General features: G+C 37.9%; 1 pseudogene; it reads right to left on the bottom strand.

The window, feature by feature from the left end:
- Window positions 1-212: 212 nt before the first annotated feature.
- Window positions 213-5,734, bottom strand: LOC149264182 (U-box domain-containing protein 7-like; annotated as a pseudogene).
- Window positions 5,735-6,206: the final 472 nt, after the last annotated feature.

Consider the following 6,206-nt stretch of genomic DNA (forward strand, 5'->3'; position numbering starts at 1 on the left):
ATGTGATGATCAAACTAAATCTCCGATATATATTTACAGGCTATACTAGAATAGAAGAACATCACATCTACTGAAAGAGGTAATTATCCTCTCTGTGATAATGTACAAATCTGCGACAAAGCAGTGTTATCTAATTATTTTTCACCTCTGAAACTTTTGTACATTATATTCGGTAATCATCAAGCTATGAGATGATTCAATTCCTAACTTCGTTACAACAAACAGTCAGGGCAGCCTCTGAATGGTCCCAACTACGTAGAAAATTTAGAACCGTACAACAAACGAAATTGATTTACAAGGACTTCCAGCAGAAACTAAAGATAAACGTTCTGCCTCCATTTGGTTCGCATATACTAACACTGATAAAAAGCAAATGACTTTGCCTTCCAAAAGAGGCTTAATGTTCGGCCAATCTTTTTGGAAGTTGTTCTATGAGTTGTTTTATTTTCCTTCAAGCTCTCCCCATAGATTGATGGCTGAGGGGTACACACAGCTGTAGAAGACTGGCAGGAAACATCTTGCCGTCGCTGCTCTCTGAAAGCTGTAGCAATTTCTGTGCTTTGTCCTTTCCCCTTGGGCTTCCATTCATAGAAAGAGTAACCAAATAAGGAATGACCCCTTCCCTTAAAACCATTTGACTGTGCTCAAAACTATTAGTACATAACAATAAGAGAGATGCTGCTGCTTGTTCTTGTGCAATGGTTGTACCTGTATCAAGAATATCTGCAATGGTTCCAATGCAGCCTTCCGTATCAGCAATTGTTGCTCTGCCCTCTTCAGTAGAAGCAAGGTTATGCAAAATTGTAAGGCATTTTTCTGTACAGTCACCCTCTGCAACAAGAAGAAGATGAGCAAGCCTGGAAACAACTCCTGCTGATACCATGTAGGACCTGTTTCCCTTGAATGTTGATAAATTATACAAGGCATTTATAGCATCTTGTCTACATTGGTTAGATGAGTCCATCAGTTTAATGAGAACAGGTATTGCTCCGGAAGCTCCAATGCTAGCTTTATTATCTTCCAAACTAGATAACATAAGCAAGACAGCTACAGCTGCTTCAGATGTTTCAGAATCAAGAAGATCCAACAAAAGAGGCACTGCACCTGCAGCCAAGATTGCTGCTTTGTTCCTACAATACAAAGCATGAACACAAGTAAGCAAAAATGTTTTAAGATGATTAGTAAAAGAATAAATCACATCTGCTAGAGTTGTGTATTTTGATAAACTAAAAAATATTTCAGACATCCTTATACCTGTTATTATTCACACCAACATTGAAAAGCGCCAAAGCTCCAGTCTCTTGTGCTTGGGCATTACATGCATCAATAGCAGAACGTAGGAAGTTCACAAGCATGTGAATGAAACCATTGGCACCCATGTAAGAACGAGCTTCATTATCATCCTTTGCGAGAAATCTAATCTCTTCTGGTGCTCTACATTGCAGTTCTAGTGACGGTCCACCAAGGCTTGAGAGCAACCTTTCATATGTTTTACAAGGGTCCTCTTTGACATTTTGAGATTCAACTATGTCACATGACCAGGAAAGGCTTGTATCACCTAGTTCACTCGATCCTTCATTTCTTAGCATAGCCGGTGAATCACAGTAAGAACTGTTACCAAAAGTACCAGTTGATAATCTGCTAACATCATCCTCACAAGCACATGCAACTTGATTGTCCCTCAATGGGACTACCTTGACCTCTCTCAGGCGACCACCATCAATGCTCTTGACAGATCCAGAATCTGCCAAGTCCCATCTCCAACCTGCCACAGGAGGGCATGGAGTAGATGGCTCTGGAACTTCAATTCTATGTTGTTCACACCAACTTGCAATTAGACCTTTGACACAGTAATTAGGAGTTACACCAAGATGTGTCAAGCTTTGCTGGGTTTTGGGACATGTATCATGACCCTCATTAATCCACTTCTCTATATAAACCCGTTCATAAGTTTGGCCAGATGAAATAATCACAGGGTCTTACATTAGTTGCAGAGAAATTGGACATCTGAATTCTTCAGGAGGTACTGGAATGCTTCCTGAGCTTCCAGGAATTTCCTTTCCAGCTGTATCAAATGAGTGAAGCTTTGAAGCACGACGTTCAATGTTTCTTCCATTCCTACTAACCTCGCCAATGCAATTTCTGATGGATGGAGAACATGGACCTGAGTTTGGGGAATCAGCACCATCTGAATACTCATTTTTGAAGAACATAGCGTGCTTTCTTAAAAGATGCAAGAGATATATGATAATGGACTCCTTCTTCTTGTCTTTATCAGAGCAGGCTTTATCAAGCAATCTCTTTAAGGCTCTTTTTTCTGACAACACAGCTCTTGAAGACATGATGTTTAGCTTAGTAGCCACCCGACGAAAAACATCCATTTCTGATGTATCATTTCCACTACTGGGATCCTTATCTTGCAGCCACCAACTTCTTTTTCTGTTCGTTCAAGTGCAAATGTTGTCCCCTCAAGCTCTTTAACAATTTCAACAATCTGCATGAAGAATTTAATAACCATAAGCAACAATCAAAGAAATTCTACTATCTTCAACAATACACCAGTTACAACAAATGAACTTGATATATTAAAAGTGTGCACAAAAGGCATTTTTCAATATCTTCAAATATCAAAATTACATCTGCCAAAAATCAAAACAGATGGATTTTCCAACAGGGAATAAGTTCACTGGTGAGGTCAACAGAGTGGTAAGCCACCCCCCAGGGTTCACTTCTCACTGTGGTCTTTTCCCACCCAAATGGCACATCTCAAAAAGAGACGAAGGCAGGTGCTAATCTCAGGATGATTTGGTGTAACAGTTGCCCCTCAAACCTGGCATGAAGGCTGAAGAAAGTTCAAGTTGTGCAGTACAGGCCCCCAACCTTGGGGTGTGTTTTCTGAAGCAACATCCCAATAGAAGAATAACTATAGATGTTAGCTCAGAAAAACCCCTGCCTTATCTCTTGTAGGACATTAACAAACCTTAGAATTAGGAAAGGCTAGAAACTAAATTACTTTGCATTACTTCCACGTTTTCTAATAGATATAATCCTAGCTTCCAGTGGCTAGTCAAGCCCTTGCATTTGCAATAATATAATCTTACCTTCCAGTTACTCGTTAAACCCCTGGAATCACTTTTTAAGTTTTTCAATACGTCTTACAATGATACCTAAAATGTATGTTTTTTTAATATCACACCTCAATAATACCTGAAATGTTTATGCTTGACATAAATCTGCAATTTATACCAAAAACGTCTATGCTTGAGAATTTATAAATCAATAATACCTAAAACGTCTATGCTTGACACATAGATCTGCAATTTATTTTCTGCTCAAGTGTATATGTAACCTAAAGTTGTTAGGTCTATGCAATAGTGTTTATTAAATGCACTCATCCTTTACGTTACTTCACCCCGAATAATTTGATTCGGATGCATTGAAAAATGTCCTGCTATGTATAGCATAATCCTTCATTTACCATGGTGTTACCTTTTGCCACATAGGCAGTCTAATTTTCGCTGAGTATCGCTCCTATATAGGAATCATAAGTTCAAGTTAAAAATCAGTTTCAATTTGCAAGATGATCTTAAATAACTGGTAAATCACAACTGGCAATTGATTTGGACATAAAGCACAGCTCCTAGTACTAGCTTTTGATCAAATGCCAAATTTGAGTTTTTCAACCAAATACGAAAAAAAGGCTTCAAGCCATTTACTTAACCTTGATAAGGTTACTGCCAATGGATCAGATGGATTCTGTTACAAACCTATCAACGTATTAGGAGACAAAAGCATTCAAAATCAGTCCTTGAGTGCATGTTACAGGTATGCAGTGGCAGTTAACTGCTAGATACAAATGCTCCTATGGACTCTTCCGGATTTTTTTTTTCTTTTGAAAGTCTGAAGGCTACTCACCTAGTTCTCTCGGTTGGCTCTTCAGAGTCATTAAATATTCGCTATTTGACATTCAAAGAAGCTGCCTTCTTTCTCGAAGTCATGGACATCCTAAAGAAACCAAAGGTGTGCAGGACAAGCATGAACACCGTGCCTTTCATAAAAGCATTTTTCATGGATAATTTTTTATGTTAATAGTTTTAATAAAAATGTGACTTATATCGTCTCCACAGTAAAACAAAATATATTACATAGCTGACACAAGCAGAACTCGTGCGTATTCAACCTAAGACTTGTTGTTCTTACAATGGGTCAGTATTCAAATCAGAAAATACCAAGCTCACATAATAATTTTGTAACTTATCATTTAATAAATCATCCCTGAAAGCATGCTAAAAGATCAATACTTGATGATCATTCAGCATATCAAGAACACCAAAGCAAGCTGAGATGGACAGAAACAGAAAAGATACAAGCTTTCCATTTATACTCGGTCAAGGAATCCAGGAGAAAAGGAAAAGGAAATATAATTGCACCATGGTGCACCAGCCATAAAAGGAAAGAACCTAGAATTATGGCGAGAAAGCATACACCAACACATTCTACATTACATCACTGATAAATAAAGCACAAACAAAATTTTTGGAATAATTTGGGAATTATGTTTTTAATCAAAAATGCCAAGATTTAATTGGAAGGCCCTGGAGACAATTACAGTCAACTTCCCCAAAAAGGTATTCCAGATTTATGCCAACTTTGGAGCAATCACTTGATGGGCCAGAAAGTAGCTGAATAATCCCAGTCAATTCTGGCAAGTTATCTTTTGAAAATGCGACCTTGTGCGACATCACCACATGTAACTTCAAAGCAATACTTCAACTGCATGCAATGCCACATCGAGGGCACTTGTAAGTCTGGTCCGCAAATCTTGCTACCTTGAAACCATGACTCATGCACCGTTCATGGGTTCATTGGGAGTCTCTTTTTGTTTCAGAATACAGGGACTTGGTTTATTTGCTTAATTATTTATGATTAAAATGGCACAGGGTTTGAATGAATAAATAAATGCTCGGTGATACCAAAATAAATGCTCGGTGATACCAAATGCTACCTTGAAACCACGACTCATGCACCGTTCATGGGTTCGACGTGTTGAACGTGCTTGGTTTTCGCCTGGCTGGTGCAGGTGGTGAGCTGCAGAGCGTCTGAGTGAGTTTTTCCGTTGCGCTGGTGAGCTGCAGGCGGGAGTCAGCCCGTTCTGTGAGTTTTCGGAATGTTCTGGTGATCTGGTGAACTGCAGGGGAGGGAGCTGCGGAGTTCCAGGTCGAATTGGTTAGGAGCAACCAGCGAAAACCGAATTCAAATTGAAATTTAGGAATTAACTCACGGCGGCAGACAGCGATGGAAGTCGATCCCCCTGTGAGACGCAGTTAATGCGGGCGGTGGCAGAGCTGGCGGTGGCGGAGCTCGCGTAGGGTGGCGGAGCTTGCGGTGGCGGACGTGGGCGTAGCTCGAGTAGGGTCTACTCGACAGAGGGTGGAGGAATTCGGTGGCCGGAGTTGGAGGTTTTCCGGCGACACCGGAACCCGGACAATTCCTCGGCTTCGTTAGACTACTTTCATAACAACAATTTCATAACAACAATTTATGAAAAATATTAAATAAAATAAGAATATAGAACATATATGTTTGTCATCCGAAAATCAACGGATAAAGTTACCGCCAGAGAATCCACTGAGCGGAATTGCAATGCCATCCATGTTGCTGTTGCGACACCTCGTGGAATTATCTTGTAAGGGACGCCTCCTTGAACTTTAAATTCGACTTTTGGAGATTGCATTTCAGTTTGAGTCGGTCGGTATTAATGATGACTAAACTGTTTTGAGGGAAGGTTTTTCTTACCATCATCGTTTAAATTAATTAATAATAATATTTTAAAATTAATTAATTAATATTAATAAAATACTTTAAATTAATTAATAATAATAATTTTTAAATTTTTAAATAATTAATAATAATGGTAAAAGTGGATATTTTGAATATTTTATTTTTTAAATTTGTTTTATAATTTATTAGAAAAATGGTATATATAAATAATTTGAATTTCTATTTTATAAATAGGTTTAGAATTTGTTATATAAGTTTTAGGTGTAATTTAATTTATAAATATTGTGAAATAAAATGTTATATATTAATTTTAAATATTATAAAAATAATAAATAATTTTATTAAAAAATTTGAGATTTAAATTCCCAACTTAATTGTATTGCTTCTAAAAAGACATTATAAGGATAACAATTAATTTAAACTAA

This window comes from Pinus tabuliformis, chromosome 6, assembly GCF_031772625.1.
Source record: "Pinus tabuliformis cultivar Carrire ecotype Pingquan chromosome 6, CPIR1, whole genome shotgun sequence".
NCBI lineage: Eukaryota > Viridiplantae > Streptophyta > Pinopsida > Pinales > Pinaceae > Pinus > Pinus tabuliformis.